Genomic DNA, 26958 nt, shown 5'->3' with positions numbered 1-26958 from the left:
GTGGAGACAGCCAGCAGGCTGTTCCGGCTGTCCCCGTGAATGACACCAGGACCGCGTTTGTGTCTCGGGACCCCTGTCCCACGCCACCACAGACCGGTGGCTTTGACGCGTCTCTCCCAGTTCTGGAGGCCAGAAGTAGACACGTGTGGCCGGGGCCGTGCTCCCTCCAAGGTTGTAGGGGGGCTGTGTCCCGCCCATCCTAGCTTCTGGTGGCTCCCGCAGTCCTGGCTTTGTGGCCACATCCCTCCCACCTCTGCCTCCCTCCTTATGTGGCCTCTCATTTCCTTCCTAAAGGGACACCTGTCATTGGGCTTCGGACACACCCAGATAATACAGGATGATGTCATCTTGAGATTTTTGATTTAATCACATGTGCAAAGACCCTTTCTCCAAATAAGGTCCCATTCACAGGGTCCAGGAAGGCAGGACGTGGATGCATCTGTTTGAGAGTCTCCACGCAGCCCATTACAAGGACACAGAGGGCTGGTGTGGAAGGAAGAGGAGAAGCCTGGTTCAGGGGCAGTTTAGTTCATGACACGGTTTGCAGGGACCAAGGCAGACAGATGTGGCCGGGATTCCCTCCTGCCGTGGCTGAATTGCACGGGCTCGTCCCCAAGCACCGCAGACACAAGGCTTTGGAAGAGTGAGCAGTTCTGTTCCGGGCACGGATACATGTTGACTTTCAGTCGCCTGAAAGTCTGGCCACGTTTACGTTGATGTCATGGTTGGGGCGGGGGCGGGAGTCCCGTAGATGCATACGGCAGGCATCACCCTGCCGAGAGAACCACAAGAAATGGCCATCCGTCTAGGCCCATCTTTGAACCGTGCTGGTACCCGGAAGACGTTTCACATTTGCATGTGGACGTCCCCCTGCCCGCGTGTGATGCACATACTCACAGACCTGGATGGTAGGTCTAGGAAGGAAGGATCTGGGAACTCAGCCAAATGGACCTACACCCATTGCGTTCTGCTATGCATCTTGATTTGCTTCGTTTACTTTTGCATGGAAAGAGCAAAGAAAGAAATTCATTTGGGGCCAGGAGGACAGTGTGTTTGTTACCTGCTACGGGGAGCGGGTGGGGATCCTTCATCATTTCCGGGCTTCGGCCTTCGGCCCTCTGATTCCTCCTGAGCCCTGTGCCAAAGCCTGCCGTTTTGGGTCCTGTCCGTGTGGACGTGTGAGCACGCCAAGTGCTGTCATTTGCTTGTCATTCGCTTTGAAAGGGTCTGAGTCCTTGAACAAGGAAGGGCATCTACCCCGAAGGACAATTACAGGCTGCTCCCGGATGAGAGTAAGGAAGTAGCCCTTTGCCGACAGGCGGTCTTTGCTCGCGGGTTTTGCTTCCAGTCTGTCCCTTCCCGTGGGTATTTGGGGGCAGGCGGCCTGCTTACGGTGCTCCGAGGGCGCCGTGGGCCAAACCCTGGCTCCTAGACCACGTGGTCCACCGGGGTTCGGAGCCAGGTCAGTTCCGTGGACTGTTGGGGTCTGAGCACGTAGAACAGTGCCCAGACGCGGTGTGTGTGTCGGCAGAGAAACCCCAGTCAGTACGTACCTGGTGGTGTGGATAGCCGCCGTGTATACCTGCGTGGCGGGGACGAGCGTGGACGGGAGGAATCGGTGGGAGGGGACCCCTCGCTTCTCTCCAGCCTGCATTCTCGACACAGCGCAGCCAGTAAGAGAACAGAAAGTGGAACAGAACCTGGGATATCCGTGGGCGTGTGCCGTGAGATGTTCCAGGGTTGTTAACTGTCGTTAATGAAACATTGGGCTGTAACTAATGACCTCCTGGCACCTCTCTGCTATATACTCGCCTTCTCTAATTATGTCCAAAGCAGTGGCTGCCAACCGCCGAAGGCCAAGGACTCTGTCCTGTCTTCCCACATAAGAACCACACTCACGGTGTCATTCACCTGCGGGAGCTCCGAGTCCAGCTGCATTGAAGTGCAATTATATTTAATACATACTTGCCAGGTACAGAAAAGAGATCGTGACGGCTTGTGCTGGGAGCTTATAATCTAAGATACGAATTATTGATTATTCACAGAATAATCACCTTGGGCCTCGCTCTTGGGTCGGACAGCTGTCTGCATCCTGTCCATGGCCCCCCTCGTTTGCATCAACACTAGCCTGTAAACGCAGGGCCTAATATAGCCTGGGTGTGTGGTACTTGGGTAATGGGAACATATTTCCCTGGGTGGGAAGATTATCAGTAGAAAGTGGGTATCCACATTCATATTGAGGAAACCCTCCTGATACACCCCTGTGTATTTCTTAGTTCCAAATGTCCCCGCTCACCTTTTCCTGAATGTGGGAAACTCCATTCTGGAATCAGCTGACATTGCCAGGAGCTGATTTCTGCCTTGGGGCAGAACCCTTTCTCCCCAACCCTTTCTTAGTCTCTGATTCTCTCTCTCAATCTCTCTCTCTCTCTCTCTCTCTCTCTCTCTCTCTCTCTGTCTTTGGTCCACTTCCTGTGTTCAGACTTGACTACACCTCAGTTTTAAAAATGTACCACCTGTTAATGTTAGCAGTTCAAAACATTTAATTTCTGCCTACTCTGTGTACAAACGTATTAGGCTTAACATCACCGCTAAGAGGCCATAACAGCCTCTGGTTCTATTTACAATTTCTGTCATCAACTTAAACACCTTTATGGTCATTAAACCATATTTATAAAGCCACTAGGTTTTATGTCCTCGTTCACTACTTCTCTTGTCCGATTTAGCCAATGGAACCTTTTTGAATAGCCAACGATCACTTTCCCCTAATAAATGAAGTTGATTAAGAACGATGAATCTGAAGTTCACTTCACTGTTCCAGGAGAAGTCAGTTAATATCATCTTAACGTGTGAGTGAAGATTAGTAATTTCAGTGCGCGTTTAAAAGTTTATTTACGGCACTGTGGCCCCAATGGGCCAAATTCAATTAAAGACTGTAAGTCACAAAGTATTAAATAGCACACAAGAGTTTATTTGGTGGTCTTCCTTCCCTTAAACATCACTGAGTATCTTGGGCACCGAATGAGCTACCTGTCCCTTAGGGAAAATCCGTCCTCTACCAGATACTTTTCCCACCCAGCTGATTAAATTTTGCATTTTTTAACACACGTAAATGTCTTTCCACTTAAATCCGATACTCTTTGAACTCGACAAGAATTCTCCATTCTGATTATAGGTCCCAGCTTTAAGCAAGTCCTAGGGAGGGCTATGAAAATGGCGTCTGATTGAAGGCGATATCTTTCATGTACTGGGTCTGACTTAGAGTAACATCTTATAAGGCCATAGACTGACATGCCTCAGAAAATGAACATGCGGCCGGCCTTAACTCTGTGTCCATGGACCCTCTACGTGTTCACAGAGAGGAGGTGTCATGAGTTGCCCCTTTGCCGCTGGAAGTCAGGACGCCGACCCCGTACCCTTTGATCAAGACTGCTCCCCCATCGCTGCTTTTGAGTATCGGTGGTACACTCTCCATGGATGGAGGGACCCACACCTTGCTGCTTGTGGTTCTTTGCAGAAACCCTGAGTACAGTTCAGTAAAATCTGAGATTTGCAAACCCACTTAGGTCATGTGAGCATATTCTTTTAAATAAAAGGATCTTGATTGGGGGTGCCTGGGTGGCTCAGTCGGTTGAGCGTCCGACTTCGGCTCCTCAGGTCATGATCTCACAGTTCGTGGGTTGAGCCCTGTGTCGGGCTTTGTGCTGACAGCTCAGAGCCCGGAGCCTGCTTCGGATTCTGTGTCCTGTGTCTCCCTCTCTCTCTGCCCCTCTCCCGTTCATGCTCTGTCTCTCTCTGTCTCAGAAATAAATAAACATTAAAAAAAATTAAAAAAAAAAAACTACACTGGAATTAAAATAAAAATAAAAAATAAAATAAAAAGGATCTTGATTATTTGATAACTCTCCTAGTCCCTCCCCATTTTGAAAAATAAGATGTGTAAGGAGACCTTAAGTGGTTGGTTGGGTATGCCCTTGACAGAAAGAAATACCAAATAGATAAAGATTTATTAGAACTCCATGGACCGGACTGGGACTCCCCAAAATTCACCAGTTGAAACCCTTCACTCCCAGGCCCTCAGAATGCGGCTGTGTGTAGAAGTGGGGTCTTTAAAGTGGTGACTAAGGTAAAATGAGGTCAGTAGGGCAGGCCCTGATCCCATAGGGCTGGTGTCCTTGTAAGAAGAAGAGATTACGGGGTGCCTGCGTGGCTCACTCAGTTAAGCCTCTGACTCTTGATTTGGCTCAGGTCACGATCTCACGGTTTTGTGAGTTCAAGCCCCACGTTGGCTTTGTGCTGATAGCACGAACCCTGCTGGAGAATCTCTCTCTCTCTCTGTCACTCCCCTGCTTGCTGTCTTTCTCAAAAATTAATAATAAATAAAAAACCAGGGGGAATTAGGACACGGGCACACACAGAGGGATGGCCACGTGAGGACGCGGGGAGAAGACGGTTTACACGCCAAGGAGACAGGCCTCAAGGGGGAACCAGTCTCGGCCCTGCCTGGATCTCAGGCTCACAGCCTGCAGTATTGGGAGTGGGAAAGGTCTGTTAAGCCTCCCGGTCTGTGTTCCTTTGGTATGGAAGACCAGTCCGCCCAGGAGTTTAGAATTTTTGATACCCTGAAGGGATCCAGCAGTCTGCACCGAGGTTCGACAGTCTTCGCCCTGGGACGGAATGCTCTGGGATGTACAGAGCTGGGATGTACTGGCTGTGCCAGTGGGAACACCACGGAAGTTTCTCCAGTCTTCCTTGGGTCCTCTTTCCACAGTTGAGTTTTGTGACATTCCTCCACCCCCACCCCCACCCCCACCCACCCACACACACACACACACACACACACACACACACACACACACAAAACTGCCTAAACAAAAACCACGCCCTGACAGCCAAAGGAATATGCCTGGACGTGATGCATTTTGTGTCTTTAAAGGAGGAGCACTTTGTAGTGATCAGTGCTGAGTTCACCACAGTGTGATTCCTAGATATCCCGATGCTTTGCCTCACCCTAAATTAAAACTGTTTCTGGCGTCGTCTCCCTACTAATGCTTACATTGCTGGTGTTGTATCCCACCAGGCCCTCTGCGGGGGCTTCCTTCATACCAGTGGTAAGGACAGAAGGCGAGGAGGGGCAGGGCAGGCCACTGAAAGGTAGATCCCGAAGAGAATGGAAGCTGTTCTTTCAGCGGGGAAAGAACGTCTTTCAGCCTTGCATTTTGTGGAGGACATCTGCTGGTTTTCATTTATTCAAAAGGCATAAAAACATATGGATTCATCATTAAACCATAAAGCCTGGGGCCTTCGGAAGCTAATTCTTAGCAAAGTTTACACATCTGCAATATAAGAAAGACACATCCATCTAGAACGCAGTGGTTGTCTGTTTGTCCCCTAAAATTCAAGAAGGACTTAAATTATTGATGTTCATGGCACGTGTCAGTGGGACATGGGAAAGAAGAACCCAGCGATTAATGAGGTTTGTGCGTCTGCGATTGTGATGTAGCACTAAGAAAGGCCAAGGCCACGGTGTTCTTTAACAGCTGGTGGCCAGCCTCAGGAAAGCGTCACCCGTAGTGCCATCAACCGTCTGTAGCTGCCTTTTGACCTTCGGTTGTTAAGGTCCTCGTGAACGAAATATTCAGAAAATTTTGTTCTTTCTTACGCCGGGTGTTTGGTCTGCTTGAGACTCACTGTATAGAAGTCCAGTGAAAAAAAGGAAAAACAGGTGGCCGACAACGTTTCTTATTGTGTTACTTTTCTATTGCCGGAGTCACCAGTTAAGACAACACAGACGTCTTACAACAGCGACATTGTGCAGGTCAGAAATCCCGTATCTGTCTCACGGGCTGAACTCTTGGTGTCCACAGAGATGCGTTCCTTTCTGGAGGCTTGGGATTCCCTTGCCTTGTCCAGCCACATGCGGGCGGCCTCATTCCATGGCTCACAGCCTCTTGCTCGTCTTCAGCCTATCCACATGCTCTACATCTCTGACCATTGTTTGGTAATACGGGCGTTTGGGGCCATCCACTTCCCTCCCAGCACTGCTTGCTCCCCGAAGATTTGGGGGTGTCGTGTTTTCATTTTCATTCGCCCCACAGGATCTCTCAGTTTCCCTTATAATTTCCTCTTTGGCCTTTGAATATACAGGCACGTTGTGTACTTTCCACGTGTTCTTACCAATTTCCCCAGTAGGTTTTCTATTACCAGCTTCTGTTTTCATCCCACTGTAGATCGGGGAAGTATTTTGTATGATTTCAAGCGTTTGTCAGTTTACGGCACCTTGGCCTAGCATACCGTCTTCCCTGGAGAAGGTGTGTTCTCTTCGGCCGGGGGGAATGTTCCGCAGATGTCTACTAAGTCCAGCTGGTTGGTGGTGGTTACGTAGTTCACGGTGTTAAGTCTAGTTCCCTCTATCCTTGCTGCTTTTTAATCTAGTTCTACCCCTTATTAAAAGCATCATATCCAAATCTCCAACTGCTATTGTTGAATGATCTATTTCTCCCAACAGTTTTATCAGTTTCTCTTTTATGTAATTGGGGCTCTGTTGTGGAGTTCATACGTGTTTATAATTGTCGCATCCTTAGAATACGGAATGACCTCTTTATAAAATGCTTCTGTTAGATTTCTTTGCTTTGTAACCGCTACAGGCATTTGTCTTGAATCTCTGTTGTGTGATGTAGCCAATCTGCTCTTTTGGTTGCTGTGCACCTTGCCTATCTTTTCAAACCTCCTTGAAATCTTGTGCTTCTCTCGACGTAAACTGTGTCTTGTAGACACGTTATAGTTGGAGCATGGTCTTCTTGTTTTAAAATCCATTCTGGCAGGGTTTAGCTTTTAATTGGGGGTTTTAATCATTTACATAAAATGCCACTCCTGATAAAACAGGATTTTTGTATGGCATATTGTTTTGTGTATGTCTTATTTTGTTCCTTTATTTCTTCATGGAGAAGTTATACTGCCTTCTTTCATATTAACTAGATACTTTCTAGTGTACTATTTTTTTAAAAATATAATTTATTGTCAAAATGACTAATATACAATGTGTAGAGTGTGCTGTTGATTTTGGGGGTAGATTCCTATGGTCCATTGCTTACATACAACACCCAGTGCTCATCCCAACAAATGCCCTCCTCAATGCCCATCACCCACCTCCCCTCCTTCCCATCCCTCATCGACCCTCAGTTTGTTCTCTGTATTTAAAAGTCTCTTATGCTTTGCCTCCTTCTCTCTCTGTTTGTAACTATTTTTTTTCCTTTCTCTTCCCCCATGCTCTTCTGTTAAGTTTCTCAAGATCCACGTATGAGTGAAAACATAAGGTATCCATCATTTTCTGACTTATTTCACTCAGCATAATACCCTCCAGTTCTATCCATGTTGTTACAAATGGCCAGATTTCATTCTTTCCCATTGCTAAGTGGTTTTCCATTGTATATATAAACCACATCATGTTTATCCATTCGTCAGTTGATGGACATTTAGGCTCTTCCCATAATTTGGCTGTTGAAAGTGCTGCTGTGAACATTGGGGTACAAGTGCCCCTATACATCAGTACTCCTGTATCCCTTGGGTAAATTCCTAGCAGTGCTATTGCTGGGTCATAGGGTAGATCTATTTTTAATTTTTTGAGGAACCTCTACACTGTTTTCCAGAGCGGCTGCACCAGTTTGCATTTCCACCAACAGTACAAGAGGGTTCCCATTTCTCCACATCTTCTCCAGCATCTATAGTGTCCTGATTTGTTCATTTTAGCCACTCTGACTGGCATGAGGTGGTATCTCAGTGTGGTTTTGATTTGTATTTCCCTAATGAGGAGTGACATTGAGCATATTTTCATGTGCCTGTTGGCCATCTGGATGTCTTCTTTGGAGAAGTGTCTATTCATGTCTTCTGCCCATTTCTTCACTGGATTATTTGTTTTTTGGGGATTGAGTTTTTTGATAAGTTCTTTGTAGATTTTGGACACACTAACCCTTTATCTGATATGTCGTTTGCAGAGATCTTCTTCCATTCTGTCGGTTGTCTTTTAGTTTTGCTGATCCCTTTGCTGTGCAGAAAGTCTTTAGTTTGATGAGGTCCCAGTAGTTCATTTTTTGCTTTCGTTTCCCTTGCCTCCGGAGACATGTTGAGTAAGAAGTTGCTGTGGCCAAGATCAAAGAGGTTTTTGCCTGTTTTCTCCTCGAGGATTTTAATAGTTTCCTGTCTCACATTTAGGTCTTTCATCAATTTTGAGTTTATTTTTGTGTATGGTGTAGGAAAGTGGTCTAGTTTCATTCTTCTGCATGTTGCTGTCCAGTTCTCCCAGCACCATTTGTTAAAGAGACTGTCTTTTTTTCCATTGGATATTCTTTCCTGCTTTGTCAAAGATTAGCTGGCCATACATTTGTGGGTCCATTTCTGGGTTCTCTGTTCTGTTCCATTGATCTGAGTGTCTGTTTTGTGCCAATATCATACTGTGTTGATGATTACAGCTTTGTAGTAGAAGCTAAAGCCTGGGGTTGCGATGCCTCTGTTTTGGTTTTCTTCTTCAATATTACTTTGGCTATTTGGGGTCTTTTGTGTTGCCATAGAAATTTTAGGATTGCTTGTTCTAGCTTTGAGAAGAATGCCAGTGCAGTTTTGATTGGGATTGCACTGAATGTGTAGATTGCTTTGGGTAATATTGACATTTATATTGACATTTTAACATTATTTATTCTTCCAATCCATGGCATGGAATGTTTTTCCATTTGTTTGTGTCTTCTTCAATTTCCTTCAAAAGCTTTCTCCTTCAGGGGCGCCTGGGTGGCTCAGTCGGTTAAGCGGCCGACTTCGGCTCAGGTCATGATCTCGCGGTCCGTGAGTTCGAGCCCCGCGTCGGGCTCTGTGCTGACAGCTCCGAGCCTGGAGCCTGTTTCAGATTCTGTGTCTCCCTCTCTCTGACCCTCCCCCGTTCATGTTCTGTCTCTCTCTGTCTCAAAAATAAATAAACGTTAAAAAAAAAAAAAAAACCACAAAAACAAAAGCTTTCTCCTTCATAAGTTTTCAGCATACAGGTTTTTCCACTTTGGTTAGGTTTATTCCTAGGTATTTGATGGTTCTTGGTGCAGTTGTAAACGGGATCAGTTTCTTGATTTCTCTTTCTGTTGCTTCATTATTGGTATAGAGAAATGCAACCAATTTCTGTATATTGATTTTGTACCCTGAGGCTTTGCTGAATTCATGGATCAGTTCTAGCAGTCTTTTGGTGGAGTCTTTTGAGTTTTCCATATAGAGTATCATGTCCTCTGCGAAAACTGAAAGTTTGACTTTTTCTTGGCCAATTTTGATGCCTTTGATTTCCTTTTGTTGTCTGATTGCTGATGCTAGAACTTCCAACACTATGTTAAACAACACTGGTGAGAATGGACATCCCTGTTCTGTTCCTGACCCTAGGGGGAAAGCTCTCAGGTTTTTCCCCATTGAGGATGATACTAGGTGTGGGCTTTCCATAAATGGCTCTTATGAGAAAAGTACAGAACACTTCCCGAATTTGCCTGTCGTCCGTGCTCAGGGGCCATGCTAGTCTTCTCTGTATCGTCCAGTTTTAGTGTATGTGCTGCTGAAGCAAGCACTCTGCCGTTTTAATTCTCCTCTTGTTTCTTTTATTATGTATTATATACGTTCTTAGTTATTTTCTTAGTGGTTGCTCTGAATATTACAGTTAACATCTTTTTTTTTTAATTTTTTTAATGTTTATTTACTTTTGAGAGAGAGTTAGATAGAGTGTGAGACAGGAAGAGGCAGAGAGAGTGGGAGACCCAGAATCCGAAACAGGCTCCAGGCTCTGAGCTGTCAGCACAGAGCCCGACGCGGGGCTCGAACCCACGGACCGTGAGATCATGACCTGAGCCGAAGTCAGACGCTCTACCACTGAGCCACCCAGGCGCCCCAATTACAGTTAACATCTTAATGTGTCACCACCTAGTTTGCACTAATGCCAGCTTAGCTTAAAACTTATGCCAAAACTTTGCTCCTACATGGCTCCATCCTCTCCCCGCTCCTTCGTGCTGTTACTGTCATGAGAATTTCATCGTTCAACATTATGTGCACATAAATAGAGATTTATAATCATTGCTTAGTGTAACTGTCTTTTAAATCGGATTTAAAAAAAGATTTACAGACAAAAACACATTTATCTTGTCTTTTATGTACCCCCGTGGGTAAAATCTCACTCCCCTCCCCCACATTTGTGAACCATTGCTTTAAGGAATATAAAAAAGTGTTGGAGCATCCCTATTGAGCATAATTTCAGCATAATCTACTAAAACTGCCAAAGAAATTTTTGAGTTGGCCATTGCATAACGAGCCAAAACACAAACATTCTGGTAGAAAAAGTATTGCATGTTTAAGTATTTCCAAACCTTACTTGATAATAGTTTGCAAAACAAAAAACGAGTTATCTGTCATTTTGGGTTGTAGGCCACCTTCAAGTCAGAGCTTTTCTTGGGGTGTAGCTGACAATAGTGTTGATGGAGAAGGGACATAGATACCTCATCGTGCTAGCAATGGTATCAGTTTGACGTGGGGAGAAGTCTTTTTGGAGACCGTGGTTGAGTTTCCCCGGGCTGCACGGTCAGGGGGCATTACACAGTCTGAGAAAACTTCGGTTACGTTAGACGTCCTGCGTGTGCGAGTGGGCGAGCAGAGTCCAGACGTGCTGCGTGTGCAGTGTTTCTACTTCACCCCAAGCACGGAGGCGCGGCTGTGTCCCTGAGTCCTGCGCCCTGTCACTCAGTGGTGCTTGGGGCTCTCATTCACAATCCGGGGCCGACCCCTCTGCCGTCCTGTGACACGGTGGTGCCCGCTTCAGGGAACACCGGGCTCTCGTGGCCACGTGCATATTCTGAGATTCCGATTCTGCCTCAAGGACTCCACTTGGGACACATGAGACGAACACACGTACTACAGGGAGCAGCCATCGCTATCTGGGACTAGGGAAAAACTGGTGTGAAAAGCCTGTTTTCTCTATGCAGTCTGCTGAAAGTATGCTTTTAAAAAGAGAACCCGGGCACTTGAATGGGTCACTGGTTTGGTAAGTGTCCAACTCTTGATTTCAGCTCAGGTCACGATCTCACAGTTCGTGAGTCCGAGCCCCATGTCAGGGTCAGTGCTCATGGCATGCAGCCTGGTTGGGATTCTCTGTCTCCCTCTCTCTCTGCCCCTCCCCCGCACGTGAGCTCCCTATGTCTCTGCCCATCTGTCTCTCTGTCTCAAAATAAATAAATGAACGTTGAAACAAAAGGAAAAAGGAGAGAGAAAATACGTGCACATAGAGCTTATTTCGATGTTACGCAACATCCTTCTGGACCCTTTCTTCTTCATTACGTGTATCAGCTTCTTGTAGGTATGAATGAATGTAAAAACATTTTAATTTGCGGGACTGACGACTGGCCGTCCTTTAGATGCCTCCACTTAAAGATGGTGTAGCTCTGTTGAATTTACACACGCAATGCGGGCTTTTGACCCCTCACTGCCATCACACGGCTGTGGGGTGAACCTTCACGCAGCACAGCAGAGACAACACCCTCCTAGTGGGTAGTGGGACACGTCCCATCGTTGTGATGGCAGCCTGGATCCTCCCCTACACCCGCCTTCGCCGGCCCCCCTACCTGTGGGTGCTTTGTGTGGGAGGAGTCTCACCGTGTCACGGATGGGGCAGGTCGTCACCCCTGGGGGCCACAGGCCCTCGCTCTGCTTTTCAGTTATCCCTGCCAGCCCACCTTCCCCATAATTCCAAGCATCCTGGAGCCCGCTCTTGTCCAAGATGACGTGTGTGTGCCACGACGACCCCCCAGGCTCTGTGGTACAGGGTCTCTGGTGCCCAGGGATGCCTGGCGCTCAGGAGGGGAGCTCGGGAAGCTGGGGGCCAGCGAAGGCCCCTTCAAGGATGCTCTGGTCCTGTTGCTTCACTTGTGTTTTCATCAGTGGCCGTTCTGTATTTTCACACGCATCGTCTTGGGCACATATTAGGACAAGTGCCTGTGGCTTCATTTGCCCAGGTGACCTTTCGAAAAGCACCCTGTGTTGAGTGTGTGCTCTCTTCTGGACAATTCCTACCTGACACATTTCATCCTCAAACAACCCGAGGTCACAGGGAGCATTCTCCCTATGGCACCCGTGAGGAAGCTGACCCTTCAGCAGGCTTTTTACTTTGACAAGGTGACACCTGTAGGACGCGGCAGCCCCAGCGTGCAGATGCACGTCTCTGTGGCCCCCCAGGTGTGACAGTCCCCGTATGCATTCCGCCTCCTCCACGGGCACAGCTTCTGGCTGCTTCCACTCTGCTTACCCACAGGACGCCCATGCTCCGAAAGACCGCTTTGCACACTGCACAAGCCATGGCTGATGACACCTCCCCTCCCTGTCCCCATCCTGCTGTTCTCCCTGCCTGTGCGTCACGGCAGAATGGGCTTATGTCATTGGGCAGCCTGGCCCTTGTGTCCAGATGCCCGGGCGGTGCGTGCATGGCCTGCGTGGGCCTCAGACTCCCTGTGGGAAAGGCAGAGCTTAACGTCCCTGGAGGACTCCGTATGCTCATGGCCCCCTCCGTGCCCAAATGAGGGGAGCTCTGCTCCAGGTCTTAAGAGAAATCTTTGGGAGAACTCACTTCTTGGGGAGCCCTTGGCTGACCTCAGTCCAGAGTCTGGAAATACCTTCACTTAATTCCCTCAGCTGGATAACTCCAGTTGAAGGGAATAACACACCAAAGCGTCACTGCTCCAGGCTTCTAGATCAGTCTTTCCAACAGGAGAGAGCAAAACGGCAAATGCGAAACTCCGAGCCTGGGTTTGCACAGGGAGGACGTCTGGGCTTAAGGAAGGCGATGAAACTTTGCAGCCCACGTGAGTATCTGGGTGCTGGAAGCCATCAGCTGTTGCGAGAACAAACAGGTGTCCCCAGGAGCACCCAGGAGCCCCAGTGAGGGGAGACACTAGGTGACCCGTTCTCTGCATCCTGTGTGGTCGGGGTGCTGTGCCCTGGCATCAGTGTGCCCATCTGAGAGCTGGGTATGCCGTGCCCCTAGTCCATACCACGGACGGCTGTCAAAGATTCCAGTGCCACTCACCCCTTGGGAAATGCCAGCAATTATTGACCCTGTCTTACTAATTATTGTGGTAGCCACACATTCTCTGTTGTGTCATGACCGTGAATGCTGATGACACTTCAGCCCCGAGGTTCTAACCCTTGTGCAGGCATCACAACTCTTGCACAGGGCTCGTTAAAACCCAAGTAGCGTGGGCCCCGGGCTCTCTGGCTCTGTGGGTCTGGGTGGATCCAAGAATTTGCATTTCCTGTGAGGGCCCAGATAATGCTGATGCCGGGGTGGGTGGGTCTCCTGGAGAGCCACTGCTTGAGTCCCAGTGCCCGGAACTGACACGGGACAAGGGAATGTGCGGAGGCCGTGTGTTAAAACGGGAGCTCACGGGATTGCATACAGGGCTGCGTGTCATTGCTGGATGGTGCATATGCGGGCTCGCTGCCCTGCAGTAAGTCCTGGACAGTGAGTCTCGTTTCCTTATTGTTATTTATTTTATGCAGATTCACGTACACGTTTCCTTTTCTTGATTGTAAGCTGGGCCAGTAGCATTTACGTATCAGTAATGTACCATCAGGCATCAGATAGGAGTCGACACCTTGTAGAGTGAGTCCAAGGCTGTGTTTGGGAGATTTGTACCTTCAAAAGCACTTCATTGTCACTGCCACCTTCCACAGTTCCTTCCCTGACTTTCCCCCTATTTTAGGAAATATTTGTCTGTAATCCTGCGGTTTCTCAGGGCTTGGAGCCTGCCGTCCTCTCTGCCTTCTGCCTCTCTGTCTCTGGCCTTCACCACTTTGCTGTGTTTCTCAGGACCCACTGCGTATGTCTGTTGCCTCTGATTCCAGACCCCACCGTCACCCACACCCAGCCTTCCCCATGACCTTTGGCACCTGTCCAAGGGCAGGAGAAAGAGCAGGACGAAATGCCAGAGGCTGGGGGAGCACAGTGACAAGGGGAGGCCTGGGTGCGGGGAGTAAACTCTCCTATTGGTCTGTGTTGTACCCTTCTTCAGAAAGGGGGGCATCGCGTCTCCTGTGGGTTCTGCGGGAAACACTCTGTGTGATCGTCACGCCGCTGGAAGGTTGCTTGGCTGCACCTGCTGGCCACCTGGGGACCCCTGTCCTTGACCTGGCGGGTGCCTAGGGACACCTGGGACTTGCCTAGGGCAAGCTCGTTGCCCTCCTGAAATCCTGGCAAAGGGCGTTTCTTCCCAGGCCAAAGGTACGAGGCAAGACTGCTCAAAGTCTTTCCTCCTTGGCCACACACGTCATGGTTTCTAAAAGACAAGTATGCGTTTGGCCGAGAACCATCTCTGTGTCACCTGTTGCGTCCACATTCTTGTCCTATCGGCCGTGGGCCGACCCCAGGGACCTCGCTGTTCCCCAGCAGGAGGAACGCTGTGCTCCGCGAACCCTTTGTGGCCTTGTTCTGCCAGCACTGTCTGTCAGTCTGTTCTCCTCAAGGGAAACCTGAATTCATGTGGCTCGTCCTACCCCGGCCGCACTTTCAGGGCAGCTCCGAAGCGCAGGGCAAGCGCCGTGTAGTGTTGGGTGATCTTCCAAATGTGTGAAATGCTCTTCTCGGCAGTGCTGCAGATTCTCCACTCCTGGAGCCTGCCTGTGTTTTCAGGACTGGACCATGAGGTTTGGATGCACGCGGAAAACTTTCTCTGCAACAGCACAGAGATGGCATTTTACGAAGGAAAGTCAAGTTCCAAGAAACTTTTGTCCCATTGGCCTTCACGGGTAGTTTAAAGTGTTCAGTTAGGGGCGCCTGGGTGGCTCAGTCGGTAGGCGTCTGACTTCAGCTCGGGTCATGACCTTGAGGTCTGTGGGTTCGAGCCCCGCGTCGGGCTCTGGGCTGACAGCTCAGGGCCCGGAGCCTGCTTTGGATTCTGTGTCTCCCTCTCTCTCTGCCCCTTCCCGGTTCATGCTCTGTCTCTCGCTCTCAAAAATAAATAAACAGGGGCGCCTGGGCAGCTCAGTCGGTTGGGCGGCCGACTTCGGCTCAGGTCATGATTTCGCGGTCCGTGGGTTCGAGCCCCGCGTCGGGCTCTGTGCTGACAGCTCGGAGCCTGGAGCCTGTTTCAGATTCTGTGTCTCCCTCTCTCTGACCCTCCCCCGTTCATGCTCTGTCTCTCTGTCTCAAAAAAAAAAAAAAAAAAAGAAAAAAAAAAGTTAAAAAAATAAACATAAAAAAATAATAAAGGTACAGTTAGATCAGCTTTTTTTTTCCTTTAAGTTTACTTATTTTGAGAGAAAGAGAGCATGAGTGGGGGAGGGGCAGAGAGCGAGAAGGAGAGAGAGAGTTCCTAGTAGGGTGCATGGCCAGCGCAGAGCCTCACGCAGGGCTGGATGTCCCGAACCGTGAGATCGTGACCTGATGCTAATTGACGACTTGGACGCTTAACCGACTGAGCCACCCAGGGGCCCCGGTTGGACCAGTTTCAGTGTGTCATTACCTGTCTGACTTCCTTCATCGGGTGTAATTGACCTAAAACCCATTCATGTTGTTGCAGGCACCCAAGGGTTGTATTTTCCTTTCCACTCCTACTACTTAGGTGGAGACTCAACTCTTTCAGAAACCGCCCCACTGTTCAGCAGAGCTGTTTCTATACTGGGTTGTGTATTAGCTTGCTACGGGTGCTATAACAAATTACCACAAATGACTTAATGGCTGCTGGCTTGAAACAACACAGAATTGTTGTCATTCCCTTCTGCAGGCCAGACGTACAACATTAGTCTTGGCAGAGTGTTCACAGGCTCTGCTCCTTCAGGGCTCTCTGGAGGAGAATCTAGAGGCCTCCCGCATGCCTTGCCTTGTGACCCTCCCCCGCTCCCAGCTTCTGGTTCTGTGCTCACCCCTCCTTCCCTGACTCTGACCCGCCTGCCTCCCCTTATAAACACCCTCTGGTGACCTGGCGCCTGCTGCATAATCAAGGACCAGCTCCCCATCTCAGGGCACATAACGTGGTCACACTGCACGCGGGGTCACAGTTCCTTTTGCCTGTGAGGTGAGATAGTCACAGGTTCTGGGGACAACGTTGTAGACATTTTTGGGGGATTGCTATTCTATCTACTGCAGGTTTTTGGCTCATCATTGAGTTGTAAAGTTCGGTTCCTTGTGCCAGAAAAGTTGTAAAGTTCGGCTCCTTGTGCAAGAAAAGTTGTAAAGTTCGGCTCCTTGTGCAAGAAAAGTTGTAAAGTTCGGCTCCTTGTGCAAGAAAAGTTGTAAAGTTCGGCTCCTTGTGCAAGAAAAGTTGTAAAGTTCAGCTCCTTGTGCAAGAAAAGTTGTAAAGTTCGGCTCCTTGTGCCAGAAAAGTTGTAAAGTTCGGCTCCTTGTGCCAGAAAAGTTGTAAAGTTCGGCTCCTTGTGCAAGAAAAGTTGTAAAGTTCGGCTCCTTGTGCAAGAAAAGTTGTAAAGTTCGGCTCCTTGTGCAAGAAAAGTTGTAAAGTTTGGTTCCTTGTGCGAGAAAAGTTGTAAAGTTCGGTTCCTTGTGCCAGAAAAGTTGTAAGTTCGGTTCGTAGATACAAGTCGTGTGTGTGCATGTGTCTGTGTTGTAAATATCCTTGCCTTTTGGTTTCTTGCTGGTGGTGTCTTTTAATTTTGGCGAAAGCCCCTTTATCCACGTATCCCCTATGCAGGTTGCATTTTGTGTTCTCTGTGTGAAAACCTCATATAACCTATGATTCCAAACATGTCCTTCTATGTTTTCTTGTACAAGTTATATAGTCTTGGTTTTATATTTAGATCTATGATCCTAGTACCCATGTTCATTTTTCCACCGTTATACAGATATACTTCCATACGTAGATGAGCGATCCAGCAACATTTTCTGAACCAGCTCATGTTTTAAATGAGATTTATTTATTTATTTATTTATATTTAAAAAAAAGAATTTTTTTTAATGTTTATTTATTTTTGAGAGAAAGACAGAATATGAGCAGGAGAGGGGCAGAGACAGAGGGAGACACAGAATCCAAAGCAGGCTCCAGGCTCTGAGCTGTCAGCACAGACCCTGACGTGGGGCTCGAACTCACAAACCGTGAGATCATGACCTGAGCCAAAGTCGGACGCTTGACCGAATGAGCCACCCAGGCGCCCCACTGTCCTTGTATAATTTTTATATATTTTTTAATTTATTTTTGAGAGACAGAGTGTGAGCGGGGGAGGGGCAGAGACATACCCACACAGAATCCGAACCAGGTTCCAGGCTCTGAGCTGTCAGCACGGAGCCCGACGTGGTGCTCGAACTCACGGAGTGTGGAGATCATGATCTGAGCTGAAGGTGGATGCTCAAGCGACTGAGCCACCCAGGCGCCCCTTAAATGAGTTTTAGAAGTTGAGTATGGATTACCAGGGGACAAAAAAATCCTTCGAGCAATCCCCATACACACTAAGTGGAATAATCGATAATGCCAGTGAATCATGCCAAATGCTAATCAAAGGTTTTTACTTCACAGGGGATCACACAAATGATCATTACTGGTCTTTATTTTAAGCAATCACAGTTATTATTACTCCTTTACGGTTCAAAACTGATAGCTTATAGCCACGGGAAGCGATACATCAAAAACTCTTAAGTACTTTTCTCTAAGCCTGCTAGGGCAAGCAAGCTTCCAAAATGAAGCAAAAATTACCACGACTCATAATTTCATGCTTGTTAATTATTCATTTCCCTCTTTTACATCCCTAAACACAAGGAAGCGCTACCTTTTACGTGTAGGCTCGTTTGTAAAGGTTAACTAGCTGCCACAGAGACTATGCAAGCCTCTCCCATCTGTAGAAAGCGTGGACGCGGGAGAGAGTGTTTAACTGCCCTCGGCCTGTAGGAACCTGCAGTCTTGGCTGGAGAACAGATCACCGTCCTTCCGTTCCTGCTAGGCTCTCGATTTCCTTCCTCTACGCTCTCGTTTTCCTTCCTCCTAGGCTCTCGATTTCCCTCCTGCCAGGCTCTCGTTTTCCTTCTCCTGCCCATACTGCTAGGAGGCCCGCTGCTAACCTCTGCTTGCTGCTCTCAGACGACCTTTCTTGGCTACCAGGTCATTGCCGTTGGCCGAGGGCAGTATTTCAGTAGGTCTTGAGAAATACTCAGATTTATATACTGGCATTTTCTCATTCTTTTTGCAAAGTTTCCCCTACCTTTGCGGGTGTTTGACTGCTCCTTTGTTTGTTCACCAGGCATTAATGAGCCGTTTGGTTCTCATCACAGGTTTATTTCACTTATAGCAGGGACTGTTTTGGCCTCAATTATCACGTTTTTCTGAGGTCCTATCACATAGTAGGTGCCCAATAAATATTTGCTTAATCGAATCGATTGCATTTCAAGCATATGCCCTTTCTGTATTCCGAAGATCGATGTCTGGTTCTTAAGATTGTTCATGTAGGATTCTGTTGAGTGTTGCATGTCATATGTATTTTTATAACAAAAGATGTTTCCAATTTATAAATATTTGGTCCAGAAGAACCTCTGTGCTCAGTCATTTGAAACTTTGGCTTACTTTTAATTTGGAGGAAAAAAATCAATTTTACGTTGCTTTGGGTTCTCCTGTATATCATTACAGTTTTGTTTTTTTCTTTTTTTCTCCATGGTATGCAAAGCATAAATGAAAATAATAGCTGGGGGGGCCGCGAGGAGCAGGGAGCAAGTAATATTTTTGGGTCACACGTAATTAAGCAAAACAAGCCAACACTACAACTAAATATGAAACAAGGTAGTTTTGTAGCTTATTGTGGTTTGTAACCTGCTGTTTTTTAATGGAAGATTTCTGTAAAGATTTGTGGGAATCCTGAAAGAACATTGTTTCTGTCTGTGCTTTGTGCTGCACTAGATTTTTTTTTTTAAGCTTATTTATTAATTTTGAAAGAGAGAGAATCGGGAGGGACGGAGAGAGAAAATCAGAAGCAAGCTCAGTGACATCTGTGCAGAGCCCGATGTGCTGGAACTCACGAACCGTGAGATCCTGACCTGAGCGAAACCAAGAGTCAGACGCTTGACTGACGGAGCCACCCAGGTGCCCCCCCTCCACTGCAGCGGATTTTTACAAAGTTTCTTTTCTTTTTTTTCCCTTTGGACTGTTAGGCGCCTTTCCTACCCCCTGGCTTTTGTTTGGACCCAGCGTCCTGTGCTGCAGCGTTTCCCACAAAGGTCCATCCCCTCGGTGCACAGCAGGGTAAGAGCCATGTGAGAATGGGGTTACTGGGCAGAGGCTCAGACGTGAATCCGTGTGTGTGCAAGCCCGCACGTCTTTACGCCACCTTGTGTCCTGACTGTCTCAGTCCCTCGTGAACGCTTCCTCACCCTCGTACAGGGTCCTTGTTGCTGTGCAGACCGTGGGGTGTTTCCCTCCTTGTTGCTGCGCAGACGGTGGGGTGTTTCCCTCCTTGTTGCTGTGCAGACGGTGGGGTGTTTCCCTCCTTGTTGCTATGCAGACGGTGGGGTATTTCCCTCCGAAGGGCCGCGACTAACGCAGGGCTCAGAGGAGTTCCTGTGTGAAGAGGTGCTCTAGGGAGCGAGGAGAACCGCGCTAGGCAGTGCGTGTGGCCCCACCGCCTGCCCGGGAACGTGGTACAGGTTGGCTTGTGGATTGCCGGGTATCCAGGACGACATGTGAGGGCAGGCTGTCGGCAGCCACGTAGGGCCCGTGGTCCCCGATTTTTGACTGGCTCGGTGACTGTTTCCTTTAATGGGACTTGAATGTCTGGGGCCAGCCGGCACGGCTCCCACCCCTTCACAGCTCACCAGGTGGCTTTCCACGTGGGCATCTCGTGGACTTAAGATGGAGATACCTGCCCCCTCGCGGTTGCCCGTTCTTCCTTCTCCATCATGGGTGACGGTCCAGGGGCAGACGACAGCAGCCTGGGGGATACTGAGCAAGAGCGAAATGGCAGGCAGCTAACTGCCACCTTACGCATAGGACAGCAGGGTGCCGACACTGCCCGGGACGAATGTGACGGCAGAGCCCCGGCCCTCAGCGTCCCCGGCAGCTTTCCTGGGGGCCAGAGCACGCCCTCTGTGGAAGTCACTGGTCCCCACCACTCTGTCCTCACTGACCGCCAGCTTTCAGCACAGGACCAACCCCAAAGGCCAGATGTGCCCCCCAGACCTGTCACATAGCCTGCCCTGCTTCTGCATAGACCCCCTGCTCTGCCTCCTCCCCCCTGCAGCTTCCCTGTGCCCAGCTCTGAGTGAGCCACCCCTGCTCGGTCTCATCCAAGGGTCTTCATTGGCTTCCACACTTCCCTTTGTCCTTCAGGACTTTGAAACTGCAGGAGTGCCTCTTCCTTCCTTCCCTCGCCAAGTCCGTGAGAGTGGTGTTTTCACACTTTCTTGGTCGCCCTCCAGGTAACAGTGCCTTCCTACTACGCCTAGGGCGACCGCTGCTCTCAGCAGATGCTGGCCCGTGCAAGGACATGGCTTGCGTGGGCCATGACTCTCCACGGCGGCTGGTCTGGCCAGTGGATTGACTGAGACCAAGCTGGGCCAGCAGGAGCGTGCCCGGAGCCCATTGGAGCCCCATGATAGCAGGGTGGGCAGGACGTGGGCCGGGTGCCCTGTGCCAGCAGCATAAAGAATTGCCCTTAGCACCTGCTGCCTGCAATGGCCTCACGGCACAGCTTTTGCCTTTAGGGTTCTAGGAATGATGAAGCAAGCTCGGCTGCCGTAAGAAGTCAAGAAAAGCCCAAGGCAAGCTAGATACCACATCCAGCGCTCTCAGATAACTCAGCTCCTGTCCCCTGTGAATCACTGTGTTTCCAGGCCATGACCTTAACAGCTCAGGGTTTCAGATCGCTGTGCCACTGACCCAGTAGTCCACTTGTGGAAAAGGACTCCTCTTATGCAGCGATGACCTTCATGGGGCTGCCGACGCTTTCGCTCGGGGGAACCAGGTCCACCCTAGGGCATGTGTGTGCCAGATGCGAGCATGAGAGTAGCTGTTCTCCAAACAGGGCCACCAGCAACAACTGTGGCTTCATGTTTGCTGGTCTCAGTGCTAGACATTGTTTTCTTGGTTGCCAGTTAAGAGAACAATGAGCCACTTAACTCCTTCTTTCAGTAGAGTATGTTCCACTAAGCTGCCCATATTTTTATTCTTGAAAAGAAACAGTAGCTTGTTAGATGTCCTTTCAAAGGAGGTGCGCCCTTGCCCTGTGAAACTGTGCTGTGCACGGTCCCCTGGCCGTCTCCTCTCCCCTCTGCTGGTGCCCAATTAACTCCGATTAACCGACAACTCTAATTAATTGGACTCATTTGCTGCTGTTGACTTTGGAAAGAATGGGGCATATTCATTTGCTTCTTATTTAAAAACTCTTGCTTTCACTAAAAACGTATTAACATAGATCTCATCTGTTGTCAGAGGAATAGGAAAAGAAAGGAAGGTTTAAGTAGTAATAGTATATACTATAGAGAGGAAATGTAAACGTTAGGATTAAGGTCATAACTGATTTTTCCCCCTTAATTTCTACTAATAAATCTATATATGTCATTATTGAAGTTAAGCTTTTCTTAAAGGTATTCCATTAACAATTTTTTTTTAATGTTTATTTTTGAGAGAGAAAGAGAGACAAAGTGTGAGCACGGGAGGGGCAGACAGAGAGAGGAAGACACAGAATCCAAAGCAGGCTCCAGCCTCTGAGCCCTCCACGGGGCTCGAACTCCAGAATCGTGAGATCATGACCTGAGCCAAAGTCGGATGCTTGACCGACTGAGCCAACCAGTCGCCTCAAAGGTGAGCCGTTTTTAAAACCAGCGGCTTTGTAGAGCACAGGGCTTCAGTAAAAACAGTACGTCAGCTCTGTGGCTTTCCACTCTAGCACAGTCGCGACTTCCCCGGGGGTGCCTTCTAAAACTCACCCTGCAGGGCCCGCCCCCAATTTCTGACTCTCCAGAATATCTGGTCATCAACTACAGATCACCTCCAACATGCTATCAAAACAGCTTAGGAAGAGGACACGTCCACTTACATCAAATGGCATCGTACACTGAGTATTTGTCATTAAAGCTGTGTCACCGTTAAAATGCGTACCGTCCTCTGCATTCAGAAACACTGCTGCAGTTCCTCAGTCCTCCCGTCTTCGATTGGGACCGTTTCGTCTTCACTGAGGCTGGGCTCTCCCATCTGAAAAGGTATTCATATCTTCAGGACACCCACCTATCTGTCATATCACACAAATCACTGGCTGTTGATCACCCCCTGCCCCCTTTTTGTAATTGGAAATCATCAAAGTATGACTATTCTGGAGACACATGAAGTCTGGAAAAAGCATTATGTGGCTTTGTTGTAGTGTTCAGGGTATGCAAGGTATGACTGCCTGGCAAGCAGTAATCGATGTGGGTCAGAATCCCTTTTCCGAAACTCGTGGAGCCAGTCGTATCTCGGTTTTTAAGTTACCGGTGTTAAAAAACATTACAGGGGCGCCTGGGTGGCTTGGTTGGTTAAGCATCCGACTTCGGCTCAGGTCATGATCTCGCGGTCCGTGGGTTCGAGCCCCGCGTCAGGCTCTGTGCTGACAGCTCAGAGCCTGGAGCCTGTTTCAGATTCTGTGTCTCCCTCTCTCTCTGCCCCTCCCCCGTTCATGCTCTGTCTCTCTCTGTCTCAAAAATAAATAAATGTTAAGAAAAAAAAAAATTTAAAAACATTACAATGCACATGTTCCCTGAGATACACGCTCTCAGTACGGCAGTGTCTGGGGCAGGACCCGTGAGCAAACCCACAGGTGTTTCTATAGAGAAGTGTGTGAATATTCGCACTGTGATAAATAATAAACAGTCCCCCCACCCCTCGTGCCAGTCCAGGTCAGGTTTTGCTGCTAAATGCAGACTTTTCACTGCAGAAGCGAATGGATGAAGCGATTGTACGTGAGAGCTCATGTTTGTGTACCCAGCCGGGCAGGTACTTAACAGGTGTATGAAGCTGGCTCCATATGCCTGGAGGAAGGTGTCACCGTCTTGTAAGTGCACTGCAGATACTTAGTGGTTTGGTGTTTTGTTATTATGTAAAATATTTTGCAGGAGGCAGTGTGGCTTCTCAGATTAAAGAGGTTTTGCCGTGCAGAGAAAGCAGCTCTTGTGGTCTCGGAACTCAGACACGCAGGTGCCAGGCAGGTGTCCCCCACCCCCACCCCCAAGGGGGTTCCAGACGATGATGCTGGAGTTTGCCCAGCCAGCCACTGCACTCACAGCTCAGCATGGACTATTGTACTTGAGTGACGCAACCATCCCCCTTACCATCCCCATTCTACAGGTCGGTAACCCGAGGACCGGCCAACGGCTGAGCACCTGTTAGAAGATTTCACTGACTTGTGAAGTGCAGGGCGGGGTCTGAAACCCAGGGACCTCCCACAGCGGGAGTCTTGTCACACCCAGCCCCGCAGGCCAGCCCTGGCAGTGTGCCACCGCTCCCTGGGGAAGACACTACAAGTCTGGAAGGCTAAGAGACCCGTCCCAGGACTGGCAGCTAACATGTGGCCGAGCTGGGACTTTACTGCTCAACTTTGAGATTGCTGATCTCCACAATTTCTCCCAATACTTCATTCCAGCTGTGGGCTGGAAACGACAACGGGGGTGGGCGGAGAAATCAGGGCTCAGCATGCTCGTCCGTGACACATGGGTTAAGGTGTTTTGCTATGAAGCAGTGCAAGTTCTTGTTCTAAAACTGGAATTAGGTGCTCGTTTGCAGGCTGGGGTGCAGCTCCCTGCGTCGGAGACGTGGAGAGACACCCTTTATGGGGCGTCTCTTTATGGGGTAAAATGCAAAGCGTCACCGTCCTCTGGGAGCCAGGGGTCGAGCCGGCAAACATGTAAATACGTTCTCAGGGATGAAAAGATGACAGTGACCACGTTACCAGCGCAGAACCTTGGTGTCAGAGACCCCCGTGCAGGCCAGCAGGGTCTCCACGCCAGACTTGCTGCACGTGAGGTGTAGACACGCCTTCAGCTGCAGCTCTGTGAATTTAGGCTTGAATGTGTCCCCGGGAGGGCAGCCCGCTGTCTGCGATGACACCCGCCTTCTGGCCACTGCGCCCGTTTGCCGGGTTCCGGTCTCTGGTCTGAAGCCCACCTGTCACCGCTCAGCTGATGGCCTCACCTGCAGCCCGTGCCCAGCAGTGGTGCCCAGGCTCTGGGCTCTGTCTTGCGCAGACAGGGCGGTTTGTGCTTTGCAAAGCACGCCTTTCCCACACTCCTCAGTTGGGCAGCAACTTCTGCGGCTGTAACGCGTTACGGTGCTGTTCTCCCGAAAAATAACAGACGCGTGAGTTGAACGCGTTGGCCCGGGCTCGCTTGTGCACAGCAGAGCTCACGCACCTGACACTTGCCCTGCTGCTTTTTATGCTCCTTTTAGGGATTTCTTTCCCCTTTCAGAACACCGTCCCTTTGCTTGGAAGCCTGGTGTCATGAGCCAGCGAAGGCAGGCTCGGATGTGAGGACTCTAATGACTTGTTTAGAGCCTCGCTTCTTCACCCGGACTTTGGGATGATTTTGTCCAAACTGTGAACAAGAGTGGTCTGCCCAGCCCCCTACAGATAGGTAATCCCGCAGCTCGGCGTCTTGTTGAGTTAAAAGCTCTGACACGCGGCTTTAAGTGCACACTGCTGAAAGCGTTTTCGGAGGCCACCGTGTCGTTTCTGGCTTGGGGATTATTATTTCCTCCGCGCTCTCCTCTTCATCGTCATCCACTTGCTTTACCCAGACGCCCCCGAGCAGGACCTGCATCTTTCTGCCCGGGTTCTGCCCCTTCTTCTCTCCTGCGCAGCCTCGCGTTTGAACACGGCTGTGCGCGTGTACGTGTGCGTGAACAGGCGTGCGAACGTACGTACGTCTAGACACGTGTACGGCTGTGCGTGTACTTGTACGTGAACACACGCGCGAACGTAGGTACGTCAAGAGGTGTGTACGGCTTAGCGCGCGTACGTGAACACGCGTGTGAACGTATGTACGTCTAGATGTGTGTACGGCTGGGCGTGCGTACGTGTGTGCACACACGTGCGAATGTACGTCTAGACGTGTGTACGGCTGGGCGCGCGTACGTGTGCGTGAACACGCGTGTGAACGTACGTACATCTAAATGTGCGTACGGCTGGGCGCGTGTACGTACGTATGTCTAGGCGTGTGAACGTATGTATGTCTAGACGTGTGTACAGCCGGGCGCGCATACGTGAACACGCGTGCGAAGGTACGTACGTCAAGACGTGTGTACGGCTGGGCGCGCGTACGTGTGGGTGAACACGTGTGCGAATGTACATCCGTCTAGACGTGTGTACGGCTGGTAGCGCGTACTTGTGTGTGCACACACGTGCGAATGTACGTCTAGACGTGTGTACGGCTGGGCGCGCGTACGTGTGCGTGAACACGCGTGCGAACGTACGTACATCTAAATGTGTGTACGGCTGGGCGCGTGTATGTGAACACGTGCGCGAACGTACGTATGTCTAGGCGTGTGAACGTATGTATGTCTAGATGTGTGTACAGCTGGGCGCGCATACGTGAACACGCGCGCGAAGGTACGTACGTGAAGACGTGTACAGCTGGGCGCGCGTACGTGAACACGCACGCGAACGTACGTACGTCTAGGCGTGTGAACGTATGTATGTCTAGACGTGTGTACAGCTGGGCGCGCGTACGTGCACACGCGTGTGAACGTACCTAGGTCTAGATGTGTGTATTGAGTCCTGCGTTCCAGCATGGCCACGCACAGACCTCTCCCGCTCCCCATTTTCCTCACCGCTGCGGGTGCTAGGTTTGCAGATGCTGGCTCCCAAGCAGATGGCGACGTGCTGTGTAGGCCTCCTCGCAAACTCTGCTTTCCTCTGGGCACCTGGGCTCAGCGTCTCCAAAACGCACGCAGCCGCCTGTGGCGTCCCTGCTCCTCCAACGTCTGGCTTGCCTTTGCCAGACGTTCACGAGATCGCGGGGACCACCGTGCACCGGAAATGCTGTGTTCCGGCAGGCCGCGGAGGCGTTAGCTGGCCTTTCAGCGACCTGACCTTTCTACCCGGGTCCACACTGGACACAGGGATGACGCTCCAGCATTAAGGAGCCCTCCCTGAGACGCAGATAGTGTTGGCTTTTTTTTAAGTGTTTGTGTGTTTTTGAGAGAGAGAGACAGAGCTGGAGTGGGGGAAGGGCAGCGAGAGAGGGAGACACAGAATCCAAAGCAGGTTCCAGACCCCGAGCTGTCCGCACAGAGCCTGATGCAGGGCTCGAACTAATGAACCACCAGATCATGACCTGGGCCGAAGCCTGACGCTCAACCGACTGAGCCCCCGGGCGCACCTAGTATCGCTACTATTAACACTATGCAATTATTCAACATGTAAGGACGTAAGCGTAGATAAGTATAAATGGAGCAGGTACCATTTATCATGCTGTGTCTAATTTACAACATAGTACGTGTTAGCGGTAACACTATAATTATTACCAGTCATACAATTCAACGCTTGTTAACCTCAAGAGGCCCCGGGATGCTAACTCAGTTGTCTGAGGCTTTACTGGTAAAAACTCCCCAACCAGGATCCAATTCCCGGAGTGGCCTTTCACCATGACATGATACAGCCTCGTGAAATAATGGGAAATAGATACACTGGTCTCTGCTCCCAGGTACAGGCACTGGGTTTCTAAAGCCCCCGAAACGTCCTAACTAATACGATCACTAGGTGTATCTTTGTTCTTTAAATTTTTTAAAATGTTTATTTATTTTGGAGAGACAGCACACGAGCAGGGGAGGGGCAGAGAGAGGAGACAGAATCGGAAGCAGGCTCCAGGCTCCGAGCTGTCAGCACAGAGCCCGACGTGGGGCTTGAACTCCATGAACCGTGAGATCATGACCTGAGCCGAAGTCGGACGCCCAACCGACTGAGCCACCCAGGTGCCCCTGGAGCATCTTTGTTTCTAGTGTTTGCTCT

General features: G+C 49.6%; 1 protein-coding gene and 2 non-coding genes across 7 annotated transcripts in view; 1 reads left to right on the top strand and 2 right to left on the bottom strand.

Moving 5' to 3' along the window:
* Positions 1-26958, top strand: part of PUDP (pseudouridine 5'-phosphatase) — a 463943-nt gene that overhangs the window by 9150 nt on the left and 427835 nt on the right. The window lies entirely within an intron of this gene.
* LOC128773962 (U6 spliceosomal RNA) lies at positions 9485-9590 on the bottom strand. The gene has a single exon (XR_008418453.1). It is a non-coding gene; the product is annotated as a U6 spliceosomal RNA (small nuclear RNA).
* On the bottom strand, positions 9820-9903 carry TRNAR-UCG (transfer RNA arginine (anticodon UCG)). Its single transcript has one exon. It is a non-coding gene; the product is annotated as a tRNA-Arg (tRNA).

The sequence above is a fragment of the Panthera pardus genome, unplaced genomic scaffold (genome assembly GCF_024362965.1).
Source record: "Panthera pardus isolate Hobbes unplaced genomic scaffold, ASM2436296v1 HiC_scaffold_27, whole genome shotgun sequence".
NCBI classification, from domain to species: Eukaryota; Metazoa; Chordata; class Mammalia; order Carnivora; family Felidae; genus Panthera; species Panthera pardus.
This window is presented reverse-complemented; position numbering and strand designations above follow the sequence as displayed.